Here is a 17429-nt window from a genome sequence, read left to right as displayed (position 1 = left end):
AAGTCCAAAAGAGTGCTGATTGCCAGTGGTGTTTCTCAGGAATCACTCCTAAAGATAATTCTGCTTAAAGTCAGCTAATGGTTTGGCAGTGGGACAGAGAGCACCTCAGCAAGATTTTGGGTGAAGCTAGATCAGTGTGGGGAGCACTCAATAAGCTGATAAGGTCAGTCATTAAGAGGATACTCAAAAGGTATGGATTCGAAGGAACTTCACCACAGAGAAAGTAGGCAGTCCTGGAATGGAGAAGGAATAATTCCATGCAGTAACACAGTCTGGGATCTGGTTGTGACAGACTGTAAGAAATGGATTTCCTCAATCTGGAGAACAGAAAGGTAAAGGGAGAACTTGCTGTTGTTTATAAGTGTCTAGTCAGACAGTATAATGTGGATGAAAACAGACACAGAAATACAGAACAAAAAATGGCAAAGGTGGAGCTGCAGGATGGGAAATTCTGATTATACGTGATGAAAGGTAACAAAACATTGGAAAAGGTGGCACAAAGAGGTTGTGCCACCTTTGGAGAGAGATTGTGCAATGTCTATCTCTTAATTAAAAATCCAACTTGGAAAAGATTCCAAGAAATCTGGCTTAAGTTGGCCCTGCTTTGAGGAGCAGATTGGACAAAATTGGCTTCAGTGATCTCTTCTGGTTTAAACTAATCTATGAAATAATATTTTAGTGTTTAAAGCCTAAAAAATGCTGTAATTTTGTTCTCTCACAAAATCTTCTTCTGCTCTTGCTGTTATTTCTGGATATTCTTTTGGGCAATAAATCCAGCTCAATTCTTGTCTTTAATCTCTTGATAACAGAATTCTGCTTATCTCACTAATAAGTTTTTACTTGGATGTCCAGTCTGATTAATCTGGTCTCCTGTTAAACTTTCAAATGACTATTAATTTTGTTTGATTTTACTGATCAATGGTATTTTTTGTACAGTGGGAATTCTACTCTTCTTTTTTTTTTTGAGTTTTTCCATGCTGCCAATCTTTTCTAAATCTCAGTTTCTGCAATATTCAGTGTGAGATTAGTGGTCTACTCAACACTGAAGCAGGGACACCACTGGTCTGTTGGATGGTATAATCTATGCTGCTTTTCTTTCCTTTCCTTGTTTACTAAAAAATATTTTGCTTTCTAATACCAGCTGCACCTTAAGAAAAAGGTGCTATATGTAAACATGCCATACATAAAATATATTAAGGCTGGATTTCTAAGAGTCAAAAATTTCATTAGGATTAACAGGCAATAAAGGGGGTGGTGGTGGAGGAGCAGGAAAGCAATCTCAATTGCAAGGTCCCTCTGCTACCTAGAGAAAAAGTCACTATTCTGTGGAAATAATTCCTGGCTGAGGAACAGTATGCAAAACCACATCACAGTCTCTGCTAGCTGAGGATCCATTCTGCACTAGTATGAAGATGTACAAGGATACATCTCTTTGACTGGAGAGGATTTCATTGTGTCCTTGTTTCCAGGCTAGATGGGAAGCATTATTATCCTGTCCAGTGTGTTAATTTCTTCTAGACTCCAATCCTTATATTTCTATTAATCCTATGAAGAATCTATTTTATGAAGAAAGGACGAGGTGTAAGTCTTAATAACTTAGGCACTAATATGGATTTTCAAGAGACTTCGAGTTCTGATCAACAGCTAAAATACATTTTCTTTTTACGAGCTTCTTAGGGCTGGTCACACTTTCACCTAGAAGAATGGTGGTTATGTGGCTGATATTGACAGCTCAATAACTCCATCAGTTCTCTCAAATTACATTTATCTTAATTATTTGGGCTCTGCAGTTCACAGACATCCATGAAAGAACTTTTGTGAGACTGTCAAGTAAAATGATCACATTTACTTGACCACAGGCTTGGTCACATAGCTACCTTTGCCCCAGAAGTCCTGTATTCCTGTTGGTTTACTTCTGGGATCTTCACAGTGTGTGACACACACCGAACTGAGAAATGCAATGCAGATACCCAGAAACTAGAGCACCTGAGAGGCTGTGCCCATGTGCCATGATGTGACATGAAGTGGGTCTAGCCTGAGTTTTGGAAGTGGCATTACCACATCAGCCCACTGCTCTATCAGGGGAAACACAGTCTTTTGAGAACAGGATGCACGAAGCCCTGTTATCTTGTTGCACTTTGAAATTGCTAGTGCATTAGAAAAAAATAAAGCTTAAAATTGTTCTGCTGACCTTTTTTGAAGGCAGATCAGAAGCTCTTATTGGGAATTTTGTACATTTACATGTATATGATCACATGGAAAATATTTAGGTTTCTTAAATTCTTGTTTTTCTATATGTTACACACTACAGTACACAATTGTTCTGTGTGAGGGCAAAATACTACATAGGCTGCAATTTAAGAGAAAGAGACTATTAGTACAATGTCATATTTCTTTGACAAGCACATACTTTTATACTGTATTAAAGCAAGGTCAACTCAAATTTTACATTGCTTTTCCTGGAAAATGCCAAGAGGCATGAAAGTGCAATGTAACATCTCTTGATTTTATATCCAGGTTCTCACAGAACAAAAGGGAATTAAATACTCAGTGAAAAATTTTACCATAAATATGTATGTAGAATTTCTATTCATTGAGAACTGTCTAGGAAGACTTGATTCCCAAGTTTTAAACTTCCATTTGCCTTTATAATTAGGTGATCATGTCCACATAGTAATAAACCAGCACACAGTGCCATTCAAAGAATGCACCTGAAATTATTTAGGAAAGAACATATTCCTTTACTTCATTGAAACTCACCTCACATAAATTAAAATATTTAAAGTTAGGGAAAAAAAAGCCCTCCCTTTTACTTCTCTTGTTTTGCAATATTATTTTATCATTTGGGTAAAAATGTGGTAAGACACTCCAGACCAGTATCTTTATTAATTTCATATGTCTACTGTGAATATCCTGGTGTGTTAAATTACCAAGTAGAGAAAAACTTTAACTTTGCAGATGACTAGAAGGAAAAGAAAAAACAAACAAGAAAAAATTAAGAAGGAAGAAGGAAGAGTTCAGCAATGTGACAAAAATATTAGCTAACATTGATCAAGTGAATGAGTATTTCAATGAGGGTGGAATTAAAACCGAATAGCATAATAAAGAGAACTAACAACTAAGGAAGGTGAATCATAGTAAGGAGTCTGAACACATTGCAATTAAACATGGAATATAAGAAGTGGTATTTAGAGGAGAAGCTTTTTGCCCCTAAATAATAGTTCACATGTGCATTCATAGAGGAAACAGTTTTAAATGAGAAATTCCTTCAACTCCTTTCATTAAGAAGTGACAAGTTTCATTAGAGGAATATTTGGTGATATATTTTCTTCTCCCCATTCCTTTGGTAATTCATCCCTACTTATGTCACATTCCATTTTTGTCTTTGGTGAATTTTCCACTTTATCATAAAAGGAGCAAGTCATCAGGTCCATATTTTACTAATATGGGGCAAGAAAGTGTTAATGAAACTTCACTCAAAAGAGGAGAAAGCCCAGTAGTCTCCAAGAGCTAATAAACAAGAATTCTATCCAGTTTGGGGGAATGTTTTTTCATTTTGGTTTGGGTTCTTTTGCAAGGTTTCTGCTTGCAGAGGACACATATGCTAAAATGTATTTTTTAAAAGGTCATTATTTGATATTTTTCCAGAGAAAATGGAAAAGACATGAAAATATAATTTTTTAGCTTGAAAGGGCTACTGAGGTCAGTGATCAGAGAATGAACACATGATAATATAGCAAATAAGCAAAGAAGTCAGAGCTGGACTATTATTTCTACATTAAAGACTCAGGTTTCTGGCAGGCAACATTTATGTCAAAACAGGATATTGAAGTACAATACAGGCTGCTGTACATGAACAAATTCTGGGGAGCTTTGAGGGGGTTCTGTGGAGGGTTTTTTTTCTCTTCACAGGCTTTATCTTACAAATTTCCAGCTACAGGAGAGAAAGCTAACCCACAGACAGCCCATGAGAAAACCAGCTGATTCTGGCATGGGCACAGTAACTCTGATCGAAGTGAAGATTGCTGCTCAGCAACAAATGTAATGGTTAGGAGAATAAGGAAGTAGCAAAAGTCAAAGGGGTGATGGGGCTTGAATGAAATTCAAATCAACATATTCATGGTATTTTGAATTAATCTTTATAAACTGAGTACAGAATGATAAACCCAGGCTGAAAGAAAAAGAAAAACTCTTCAAGCATTAAATAAGAGATACTTAGAGTGATTTGCAGCTATGATAATTTATTTATGACTTCTAATTGAAATATTATTTATAAGGCAACAGTAGCTAATGGCCATATTTTTCTGTGAAATGTGTTGAACTACATAAACCAAAGAGAGTGCCTGCCTTGTGAATTAGATGGAAATTTTGATGATTAATTTGTTTCTGATCTAATCCTGACCAATAATAACTCCCTGAATTCCTACAGCACCTTCATAGGAAAAAGGGAAAATATAAGGAATTCCTCTGTGCCTTATGAGTAAGAATCTCTGGATGAATAATCATTGCAACTGATACTTTTACCTTAATCAATTAAAAATTCTGTGTCTTGTCTTTTACAAGCTGGGTTAAAAATATAAAGTCACAATGCTTAAGTGAATATCCAAGAATAATTTTAAAGGGATTATCAGAACTTTATCTCCAAATTCACAACTCTTCATCTATCCTATTTTCCTACCCTATTCACCTTCTTTCATCTACCCTAATTCACAACTCTTCATCTCTTGCAAGAACCCTAACTGGCTAAGCAGCATAGTTTTCAATAAAATAACATCATTTGAACAGTATTTCAAAAAAGGCTACACAGCTTTTTGGGGGAAACAAATGAATTATGCATCTTAAATATCAACAAATATTTACACAGCTAACAATCTGCATCCTAAGTGGTCTCTAGAAATTTAAAGAAAGGGCATACTGTAGTACTCCATGATAAACTCAATTATAATTAGAATTCCTAGCAGGCTGTTAACTAATGCAGACATATTAACACGAATTTTTAGCTGAGTTTATTTTGTTCTAATAAAATCTAAAGAAGCATAGCTGAAGGGTAAGAAATAGTAGCATCTGCTGTACTACCCGCTCTGCATTCTGCTGTGCCATTTAGGCACTGCCAGTGTGTATGTTTTTGAAACACTGAAATGAAGACCTAGATTGATCCACTATTACTACTTGAAAATAGTCTGTGTATAAGTCTCTGCTTCCAAATGCTGTGATACAGGATTTCTGGAGGGCTGCAACCCCAAAAGTAGCAGCCTAAATTAGACACTTAGCTCAACACAAGTGATGGCACTTGATCTTTATGGCAGTCTCTCAGAAAACAGATTCTACTGCATGCATCCCTACACATAGCTGTGTGTTTCTCTTTGATGGCCAGTCTCATTAAAAGCAGACTCTTTCAGTTTTTTAGTTTTTCAAAATATTTTTGCACATTCTAACACTGCAAGGCTGGTATCTGTTTCATGACTTGGAATCATGCTAAAACAAGATTGGCACAAATGTTAAATGGAAAGTGATTTGTTTTGTAGTACTGATGTTTCTTAAGTGATACAGACTTATTTAAAGGACAAATTTCAAGGTAAAGAAGAGTCTGGGCTTTTACATATGATTTGGGGGAGTAAATATTGCATGAAAAAATAGTTCTTGGAATCTTTGCAAATAGTTTGCTGCATGCTTTCACCCTTCCCTTCATATCTGCTTGCAGGCTGGTGCAGTCAGAGTCCTGTCAATGGCATTTCTAAGATATGATGGGTTAATTCTCATCTCTCTGGGCATCACCGGTGCTTGACAAGGTGTGAGATGTGAGGGCACATCGGCGGTGTGGAGCATGCTGAGAACCTTGCACAGCGTAATTCAGACAGCTCAAGGAATATCTCCCCCAGGATGTCTCACAGAAATGAAGTTATAATCTGAGAAGTTGTTCCACTAGATTTGCTTTCCTTTAGGAGTCGTGAAAAAATATAATTTAGTTGTCTTCAGGCAACAGGACAAATCTCTTCAGACTTCACACACCAGACAGGCAGAAAAAACCAGCAGATCTCTCCTGTTTACTAAGTATAGCTTGATTTAAGTGACCAAGGTAACATTAGAAGGAATGTAGTAACTTTTGGGAAGACACGTGTTAAGAATTAATTTAATAATTTGTGAAGTATTAAAAAGAAATATTTTACCTTTTGTTTTCTTTTTGGATGGAAATTATATGTAATCTATGGTGTATCTCTGCAAATGCAGTCCTCCTTCCTCAAATATTTACTCTGGGGATCTCAGTATATGAGCACCTATTATTGCAATGTAATTTGCCTACAATAGTGGGAAGGGAAGGGAAGGGAAGGGAAGGGAAGGGAAGGGAAGGGAAGGGAAGGGAAGGGAAGGGAAGGGAAGGGAAGGGAAGGGAAGGGAAGGGAAGGGAAGGGAAGGGAAGGGAAGGGAAGGGAAGGGAAGGGAAGGGAAGGGAAGGGAAGGGAAGGGAAGGATGAGCCACTGCAACAATTATCAAGTTACAGCCAGGGATTGAACCTCTGAAGCAAAGTTGGGAATCTTGTTAGATGTGCCCCTTACAGATGGCACAGGGACATAAAGCACATACATGAGTGTGGGTTAGTAAAGGAATCGTTTGTTGGAGCAGGGTCAGGATGAAATTTCTCAAGCTTCCTTTGTCAGTGTGTTCTGAATGCCTGACCAAGAAAAGCATCCTAAGCCATCATCAATAGAAGTAAATAAGAACCTAGCAGGAATGTGATCCATATTGTAATGCAACTAACTGGTGTCTAGAGAGTAAGAAAGTGTTTAAGTAAGAAAATAAATGGGAATGTTATTGACGACTCCTTTTCCTCCAGAGATATGATCTTTCATAAACATCTTTTGGTTTTCAGCACCTTGCTCATTTTTCCAGCAGGGGTATGGGTCACCTTATAGTAAAGCTGAGTCTAGTGCCAATAGGTTTGCTTTTTAATTGCCTTTCACAGGGGCTTTAGTAGGAGTGCAGAGATCCCAGGAGACACCCAAGAGCACAGAATGAAGAGCATGGAGGTAGGACTGTCTGCCCAAAGACCACATTTAGAGACTAAATATCCCATATGAGAAAAACAAGAAAGATTGCACTGCACTTACAGTTTTTTAATATCATTACACTGCTACACTACATTCTTTTCAATGCAAGAAAAGAATTCCACAGCTCTTAACTCTTAAGTGAGTTCCTCTCTCAAGGAACTCTTAGGTTCCCTTCACTTTTCCACTTTTCCTCCTGTGCTGCTTTCTCATCATGCCGACCACACACTTTCAGTTGTACAGCCTTTCATAGCATCTGATAACTGCATAAAACAAGAAATTACTACTTTTCAATTGTTTATCTCTAAATATTAGTGCAGAAAATTGTTATAGTTGTCTTGTTTTTTAGTTAAGTGGGAAATTTGAACTCAGTCTTTGTGTGGCTACACAAAGTGGCAAGTAATATATAAATGTAATAAAATATTTTGCATTTCTCAAGAAAAAGTTTATGTAGACTATTTAGAGATTATGCTGTATTTTATAAGAAACTTTACTATTTATATTAATTTTTTATCTACTCTATGTGCTTGCACAATTACTATAATACCTTGGAGCCTCAAAACCTTTTGAAATGGAAATGTTAGTAAGATTAGAAAAGAAAACAACAGTGCTTAGCTATATATACTTAGCTAATAAAAGAGGGTCAGAAGCCCAAGAGCCTTTTGACGTTGTCATGTCAGTTGCAGTTCTATGCATCTACACCTGTAAGGATCTAGAAGAGCAAGTGGAGGCTGGTTTGGCACAGTATATGAACAGTTAATTATATATGTCTAAATTTGAAGGAATTTTCAGAAACTACTGTCCTAGTTTACATTGGTTATAACCATCAATGACAAAGACAAGGGATGTTTAAAAAATATCCACCGAAGTTCTCTCTGTTGCTCTGATTTCCTAACAAGTTTAGAAAAATTGAGTTCTTTTGGCTTTTTATTTTATTTTTTTTTAAGATTGTTGCATAAAATGTAGGTAAATCAGGGTTTTGACTTTCTAGACTGCTGGACTACCTCGTAATACAATATTCACTATTGTTTGAATGTATTTATTTTTCTTTGTCTGAGGCAATTTTAACCAGTCTCTAAATTTCAGCAATTCAAAGAGCATAACTTTTCCCTGAATGCTAATTAGCTTGATAACTCTGTTTATTTACAGATTATTAAGCAACCTGTTAAATTAATATGTAGCATCATAGCACACCTTTCAGGTTTCTTGCAGCTGCTTGCTTGGTAGGTTGTTTAACAGAGGAGCTGTGGCTGACGGAATGATGGTCTCACAGGATTTGCAATTTACTGAAGGAGCAGGTTTTTTTTGCACAAGTTGTATTTGTGGCTCATTGGATTGTCTCAGAAGTCAGATGTTAATTGTATCAATAAACATAGCAGCAGTGCCTTCCACCGGTCCCATGATAGCCACTTTTGCTTCAGCTGGGGTTCTTAAAATGTTCTTTGACTGTATTTTTCCACAGCTGACTTGTACCACACAGCTAGCATTTCTCTCTGCGTCATCTACAAAGAAAATTGGAGCTGCTGGCGAAATATCTACAGGCCCCACTCTGCTACAGGCATATCAGGAGTTTCAGAAGAAAATCAATAAATTATTCCCACAGACCACCAATCAGTAATAAAATGAGATTTTCATCAGTAATAGTAGAACATTTTTGCATTAACGCAAACTCCACCATTATTGCAAATTCAATTAGCTCTGATATTCCTTGTTAAAATATTTTAAAACCTGTAAAAGTGTATTCCAAGTTCTGCAGCCTCAGTTTTATGATTGGAGGGAAAAGCAAAGGGATACAATCAGTTCTGCGTCTATGTAAGATTTTATAAGAAGTTCCTCTCAAAATGAACTCTGAAATTCTTTATGTTCACATTATGCTCTTTAGCACACCATTACAATTTCAACCACTTCTAAGATCTTCCATTATTAGTTGCATTGAATCAAGCACCTATCTCAGAAGAGCAACTTTATATCTTAGATTTTAGGGAAAGCACTCTAATACTCTAATAAGTGGAATCTGCAAGAAAATACTGTTGGTTATTGCTGAGAACATTATAAATATTTTAAAATGTCATTTTTCAGTTTCTTATTACATAGTGATTAACACAAAATTGAAATAAATTCTATGCAGTACACCTCATCATTTCCTAGCTGGATAGATGACACTGACTTAAAATACCTGCACAGCAATAAAGTTTATAAACCATTATGCAGCAAAAAAATGTAATCATTAATAATGGAGTGCTGAATAGGAGCTAAATTTTTTTCAGTCCCCAACAGAATTTAATAAAACAGATGAGTTGAGAGTATCTATCTCCTGAAAATCCTAATTTAGTAGTTCTCTCTTTTTTTCTTTTTTTGAGAGAATGGTTATGGTTGGAAATGACCACTGGGGAGAGTTTTTTTCTTTTTTTTTTTTTTTCCTACTTGAAATCAGGCATTGATATTTAGCACAACCTGGTAAATGTCAGTAAGAAGGGCTTTTATTTATTTTTTTTTTAAATCTATGTTTAATTAACCAGAGTAGAGAAGGCAGTGTTACCATTGTGGAGCTCAGAATATTTGCCCATGTCTGAATCTGCTCTGAAGTACATGGTTATACAAAGCCTTGGCTGCCCTGATCCAGTGCTGGCCCTGGTCCTCTCTGAGCTTGGAGGTGGCTTCCACAGTCCCTTCCAACTGTCCCTTCTATGACCCTCTGATAGTTTGAAAGGAGTGAGATTAACCCCCATTAAAAATCTTGGGTTTTCTGCAACTGATTTCCAATTGATTGATCCTTTTATTTATTTTATAATCCCCCTTTGTCTCACTGCTGATACTGTCCATCAGGTATCACCAGAGAACCCTGTGTCAGTCCTCCAGCATGCAAACTCAATAGCTTTTCAATGTGACTTTTCCCATGGCAGAAAAAAAAGGAATTAATCTGTTAAAAATACAGTCATTTGAAGCACAGATAGGCTATTTTGAGTTCACCAATTTTTTTCTTAATGTAACAAAAGTCAGGGTAGAAGTCATGGCTTAATTCTTTCTGGATTACAGTCCAATCAGGACTTGTTAAAATTGCTCCCATGTGGAACAATAATCCATAAACAAAGAAAGAGAGGAGTTGAGCCTGCATTTCGAGGACAACCCCCCACTACTTTGAAGACCAAAACTCTGTTTTTCTTGCCATGGTAGGAAAGCTTGAAACATACATAAGTGATGCACAACTTGGAGGAAGTCTGCGCAAATGGCATTATGAACAAAATGTATGTTGAATGACAATAGAACTGTGGAGATTTCCCCACCCCACTCTCCCTTTTTCCATAAGGAAGGCTAGAAATATATGGTATAATAAAGGACTTAGAAAAAGTATGTTCAAATGGTGTTATGAATATACTGTGCTAACAGAGGAGCTACTTTCCATGCCTACATGAAAATAAACTGGCTGCCTTCACTAAAATGGATGGGGCTTATTGTTATTCTGTCTTAATTCAGAAATTCAGAGATTTCCCTTCTGGTAGAATTCAGATATATATATATATATATATGAAATCAAAAAATAAAATAAGTAAAAGTTCCTCCCCCCAAAAAAAACCCACTTAGGTAAAGAACATAAAAAATGCCTTTGATTTTCTCTCTGTTATTTTTAAAACCTGTTCCTCGCAGACAGTTTTAAAACTGACTATTTAGTGCAGCTCTGGACACCTGATGATTTTTAATGCAACAGAAAATTTTTCTGTTCTTTTCAAAAAGAGAAACCATCTCCATGTGGGATTGAAGACAAATACCAATCAACATGACAGGCAGAAACAAAGACATGCTCTACTGTATGTTCTAATTCTCTCTTCATCCAAAATGGTAGATATTCAAAAATGACAGAAATTTATACTGGTTTTTAATTATGAACATAGGTGTCAGGTTATCCCAGAAGTGCACACTTCAGTGACTGGTGCATTCAGTGGACAGACTAAAGATTAAACAATGAATTTTAATTTGCTTAGAATAAATGCAGTAAATTCCGTTTTGTGTTATGCTGTAAGTACACTGATTGCAATAAGCAGTGTATATTGCTCTGTAATTCCTATTTTTCCCTTCAGCTGTTTCTGTGATATTAGTAATTTCTCTGTATTCACATTCTAGCACCCTCTCCAGGTATCAGCATACAACATTAGCTCAGAAATATAAAATAATCCATCTATAAACTCTGTGCATCCTGTAAAAACTCACAAAGGCTGAGAAACCAGATATTACATAGTATTTAGGCATAGCATAATAGAGACTTGCAATAATCTGTGGTTCTCTGGGCTTTATATAAGTCCAACCCAGCTAGTTCGAACCCTTAGCCCACACGGACTGAAGATAAAAGACGAGGAGCACTCTTCCACCACGTGGGGACGAGTGTCCTGTCTGTTGGGTTGTGAGGGGACACTGCTGGCCACAGCGACCACCCAGGTGGCAAAAGAGGCCGAACCTTTACCTTTACCCCTGCAGTGGGGTTTTATCCCCAGGGATGGGGGCGGGGAAAGAGGACCGTGGCCAATGGGATGCCATTGGGGAGGGGCGAGGGGAGGGGATCCATGGGGCAGACCAGCAGGGGTGTAGAAAGGAGTGCATGGGGAGAAACCATGGGATGAGGAAGGGGCAATAATCTACATGACATACCACACTCAGTACAAAATTCCCATCACCCAGTGCAAAACAACCAACTAAATGAACTATTTAGTGCAACACAACAGAGACTAACACTGTAATTCTGCTCCTAATGAACACCATGGACTTCTGTCAATGGCTTCTGTAAGAATAGGACTTTGCATAAGAAAAACATGATTGTACAGTCACCCACTATAATCTGCATAAACATCAGAGAAATCAATCTAGTAACATTACTGAATCACTTCTCATTATACTAGAGTACAACCTTTAAATCCAATTTGAGCATGAAACTGTTAGAATTATAAAATCAAATCCGTGTTAAATATACCTAATATCTCTCTACTTAGAATTTGTCTACTTTTAACTTCCAAGCACTTGATCCACCTGTAATGCTTTTCTGCTGTGAGAAACCTTCCACAGTTTTACAGCACAGTTATTGTCTTTTAATATTCTTTAGGATGTATTTGCTACAGGGAGCAAAATCTTCAATTTGGTTTGGTCTAAATCAGCTGTTTTTTCTGTCTTTAGGATGATTTCTATTTGCATTATATCTCCTTTCAACAGCTGAGCAAGACAAAGGGGTTTTAAAGACAATGAGTATCCTCATGGTCTCCCACACTCAACAAATATATTTATGATGGAGACACACTTAGGGAAAATTAACAAGAAACACTGGTTTCCCCTGTTAATTAAACTCTTAGTGGATTTCTGTAAGTAAGCTTGCCCTGTTTTCTCTCACAGGCCAGAGAGACCTTCCCAGGCTCAGGAAATCCAGAAAAATAGCACTACATGTAGCCACAGGCGTCTGCTGCAACACCTTCCCTAATGTGAGATATGTGCAGTGGGTAAAGCTCCATTTGAGCCAGTAACCCTAGAGAGCCTTTCCCAGCAGTGAGAAAAGCAGCCCCTGCTCAAGTGCAGTTTATCTCTCCAAAAACAGACATCTGAACTCAGCCAGACAAGTCAAGGCCTGAAAGGACCTCCAGCGACTAGAAATGGGAGCCAGGGCAATAATCTCAGATGGAGGCATACTTAGAGGGGCTACATGCAGTTATGTTTAATTAATTCCACCTTCCCTGTAATACTTTTGAAGAGAAACATTGGTTTAGGAAAAATATGCCAAGATTCAAAACTCATTTCTTGTGTGGGGAACAGGGGGGTTTAATCAAGAGTCCCTGCTTCCTAAGGATACAAATAAAATTCCTGGTTTCCAAACAGATCTTGTTGGAAAAAAAAGGCCATTTCAGTGTTTGGATATAATGACATAAAGGGTCAAGATGCTAGCATGACTGGATGTTCTAAAAAATGCTTTTTTACTGGTAAAATTGTATGGAAATTTCAGATTTATTAAAACTGTGATCAAATTTCTAATAAATATTCTTTATTTTATACTCCTTTAGCATTGACAATAGTTAGATTCAGTTAGTGGGGTATGAATATGAATTAAATATTTGGGTATTTAGGATTCTGAAAATATTCTCTATTTTCATGCAGAAAATATGTCTTCAAAGGAACTAATTTATTGCTAGATACAAACATTTCATATAAAAATCTTACATAATTTAGAATTTGTGTTTCTTCCGTTTTCAGGTCTAAAAATATTTCATTTTCATTTTAAGAGTGATTTGTCAGAGTTAATTATGCAACTAGGTATTTTTTCCAAGATAAAACAATGAACCAGCAAAAGAAAACAATTTTTCTCATAAGGTTGATAGAGCATCTGAGTTAAGTATATTTATTGTTACTGTAAGCATTATTTTAAAGCAGTAGTGATTTCATCTAATTGACAAATTAGTTTGGAAATTAGGTAAAAAAAGAAGTGAAATACCACTTGGAATGGGAGAAATTTTTTAATTACAACTCTTTCCTTATAAAGGGAAGGATGCAAATCCAAACCACAGAAAAAAATATTCTGCTGCAGTAACCTACACAAACTGAATAGCAGATGCAGAACTGAACTAATAAATAATTTATTGAAAACCTTCAACTCCAAACTAGCAACTAGTTAGTGTGTGTTGGAGTAAAAAGGTTTTGTCATTTTACTTAAATGTTGATTTTGATGAGTTTAAATGATAGAGAAATATTGTTGATGAAATGTATTACATTTCTTCAAAACATTTGAACTGATATCATGACAGGTCCTGTTTCATGAATTCAAATTACAAAAGCTGCAATAACAATAAAAATATGCACATTATTTTACAAACTGCTTTACGTATCATTATGAAAACATCATTATTAATATGGAACTTTATCTGAGTACCTGTGTTTCCCCTCATCAGAGGACTCCCGTGTTCTATGTTATTTGGACATTTTAAGAATGACTGGGATAATTACATTAGTGCTGAAAAAAAATCTCTTAGTGACAGAACAGGGGTGGGAGTGGTTAATGAAAAATTTTAAAGTTTGGTTTCAGTGAAACAGTATCTACTTCAATATGGCCAAGGACAATGTATATAGGAAAAGAATGCAAACTACAATAATGATATGGGTTTGCTAACTTGGGAAATAGTGATGCTGAAAAGTACTTAGGGCCATGGTGGATAATCAACTAATAATGAGATCCCAGGTGACACTGCAGTAAAAAGAAATAATGGATAGAAATATGGGATAGTGTGTGGGAGTTGTGAGATTATAATACATCTGCATTTGACAATAATGAAACCATTCATGGAATAATTTGTCCATTTCTGCTATTAGTGCACTGAGAGATGCTAAAAAACTGCAGAGAATTCAGAGTAGAGCAGGGGAGTAACTAAAACCTGGAAGGTGATTTGGCATCCTAGCAGACAGAAGGTACTCCATCTTTCCAAGGAGAAAACTACGGGGTCAGTCGATGGTCCCTAAGTGTCTGTGTGGACCACAGAAATTCAACAGCAGTCTTTTCAGTGTAGAATATTATGGCAAAACAACACCAATATAGGAAAGACAAGATGAATGGCATGTAGGGATGGAACAATTGGTAATTTTTAAGGAAACTTCCTGGTCTGACCATTAACAGACTGTGGCAGTGGCGCTGCCAGCTCCAGGGACTGTCACTGCTGGGACCGAAGCCCCTTCACAGCAGCGGCTCCAGTGACCCGACGGGTCCCTGCTAGACTCCCCCCACACCCCCCACTCACACCCACACCCACACTGGATTCCTGACTGGCCCAACCCTGGATTTGCCATGGCAGGGTCTCTGATGTCTTGTTCCATAAAGCCATTTATTCACAGTGAAGAGCTGGTGGCTCCAAGGAGGGACCCAAGAACAAAGGAGCCCCTGTGCTTTTTCCCCTCCCACACCAAGCACGGGAACTCTGGAGTTGTGGTCACCAGGATGGACCACAGGTGTCTTTGTTATGTGAAGGGGCAGCTGTTCACAGCCTCTGGGCTCAGCCTGCCACCCCTGGAGCTCGAACATGCAGCTCCAACTGCAGCTGTTTACCCAGATACCTGCACTGAGTGTGTTCCTCAACAGTAATGTCTTTAAACTGGCAGAGGGAAAGTTTAACTTCAATATTAGAAAGAAATTCTTTACTTTGAGGGTGATGATGCACTGGCACAGGTTGCCCAGAGAAGATATGGATGCTTGACCCCTGGAAGTGTTCAAGGCCAGGCTGGATGGGGCTTTGAGCAAACTGGTCTAGTAGGTGAAATCTCTGCTGATGTCAGTGCAGTGGAACGAGGTGATTTTTAAGGACCCTTACAACCCAAACCATTCTATGATTCCATTATTTGAATTCAGCAAGAAAAGAAAAAAAAGATAATTAAATGGAAATTATTAGTCTGTGGAATCACTTTCAAAATTTTGTGGTTAAGTTTCTCTTATTAGAAACTATAAAGCTGGAACAGGATGTTTGTTTCACAAGACACCACACACTTTTCTTCAACTCTGACTATTGCATTTTGGGTAGGAATTGATGCATGGTACTCTCATGGTTTGAACTTGTAATAAAATTGGAGTCTTCCCTAAGGCCCACCAAAATCTATGAATGGTGTTTATTGATGTGGAGAAATAGCTGGCACTTCCAGATGTGATTTGGAATATTGCCTCTCATTGTGAACAAAAAAATTATTTGAACTTTTATTAAAGGCTCCAGCTTATGTACACTTAAGATATTATGACTACCTGGAGGCTGAGGTCTCAGCCAGAGGCAGTAGATCACAGGCATGACTTCATCTTACAGATGCTGCACACATGGAAGCACATGTCAAACTGAGAGCAGGGTAGGTCTGCATGATAATTGCTCTCAGCATGAAGGGTGCAAAATTTGATCACCTCTGGTCCTGATGTCCTGTGCCCACACTGGGAGGAAATCTGCCTAAGCCAAGAACTTTTAAAAGAAGAACATTAAAGGGCCAAGAGCTATTTGGTTTAGCCAATTGATAGTTTGTGGTGGAGACCTCAACAATGATGAAGGAAGACACTGAAACTGTTCCCTTTACATGGAACATTCTCATCTGGTTCCCCTTACCAGAAACAGACTCCAACATCTTCTGCCCTTGCCACCTGGGGTGCAGCTCCTGGTCCCTTTGTAGGAGTCCACAGTCTGCAATAAAGGAAATTACAGCAAAAAGAGCTTTGGGGGAGAACACTGCTACCTCAAGCCTCAATTATTCAGAAAGACCAGTCTGATTTCACAAGTTATTATTCTCCTTCTTATTTGTTACACCAGTGGTTTGTTCCAATGCCTTTCCCCAGGAGGCTGAGCCTGAATTGTATTCCAGAGGCAATTCAGAAACTAGAAGGCAAGCTGGGCCTCATTTTTAAAAATTAACATTTAACTTTAATTGTTCCTTCCCACACTACTTTGAAAATTATTCCTCTGTGCAAACTGAACAAGAAAGGAAAAGGTCACATTCAAATGTAGATTTTAAAAAACCCTGAACTTTAGTTTACCACCTTGTCTTCATCTTAAATATAGCAATAAAACCAAAACAAGCCTTGTCTGCATGCCTGCTTTACATTAGAGCCGTACAAGAAAAGTTATATGTTGTCTGCCTCTTTGCTTAAAAGAAAAATAACCAATTTGCTCTTGTGTGGTTCAGGGGAAAATAGCCTTGAGAAAATGTTATTGATGTAGTGTATTTATGTAGGGTTGCATGACAAATTATGCCATCAGCAAATAAGGTCAGAGTAGCAGAGTGAATTACTGGCAAAAATAGGTTCCTTGCAAAGGACAAAGGTTCTTTTAAATGCATATAAACCTTGAAGCCATATGAGAAGAAATAATACAGATTCAGTGTGGAATGTAGTATTTTAAATCTCCCCAAAACTCCATATGATTTTTTTGTGGATGACTATTACTTTTTCAGGAAGGATGAAGAGGCCTGCATGGCAGACTATCTGCCTGTGATTACTGGGAGGCAATTTCCTTGAAGTGTGGTGTAGCTGCTTCAGTTAGACTTCGGACCCTGCCTTCAGAGTGGAAAACATTGCATTTAGGGATGAGTTCCTACTGCTTCTCATAGAGTCCTAATGTAGTTTTCTACAGCAGGGGAAGAAGGAGCACATCAACAGATGCCAAACAACCTGCTTAATCACAAGTATGCACAAGAGCATACTGCAGAGAAGAGCACACTATTTAATTTTTAACAAAGAATTCTGCTCTACAGTTCTGAGTATCTCATGTAATTCCTTATCTGTCTGAAAGCTGTTTAACAGCTTAGGTGCTGCTAAATTATTCCTAGTGCACTTCAAGCCTTTCGGTGAATCATAAAAGTGAGTTTTGAAGGTTTATTTCTGGACAAGTTCTAGGTTATTGTAGCAT

At 37.5% G+C, this 17429-nt stretch overlaps 1 protein-coding gene across 2 annotated transcripts in view; it reads right to left on the bottom strand.

Annotated features, from left to right (window-relative positions):
* TENM4 (teneurin transmembrane protein 4) overlaps positions 1–17429 on the bottom strand; it is a 927633-nt gene that overhangs the window by 752801 nt on the left and 157403 nt on the right. The window contains exon 2 of one of the 2 annotated variants that reach the window (XM_071432902.1): positions 16134–16208. The exons of the other annotated variant lie outside the window; for it this stretch is intronic. The gene's annotated coding sequence lies outside the window, so the exon portion shown is untranslated. The remainder of the gene's footprint in view (positions 1–16133; positions 16209–17429) is intronic. 2 annotated transcript variants of the gene reach the window in all.

This window comes from Agelaius tricolor, unplaced genomic scaffold (genome assembly GCF_023055355.1).
Source record: "Agelaius tricolor isolate 1412-34295 unplaced genomic scaffold, bAgeTri1.0.p SCAF_9, whole genome shotgun sequence".
Classification (NCBI taxonomy): Eukaryota; Metazoa; Chordata; class Aves; order Passeriformes; family Icteridae; genus Agelaius; species Agelaius tricolor.
The sequence above is the reverse complement of the archived record's forward strand: the minus strand, read 5'-3'. Positions and strand labels throughout refer to the sequence as shown.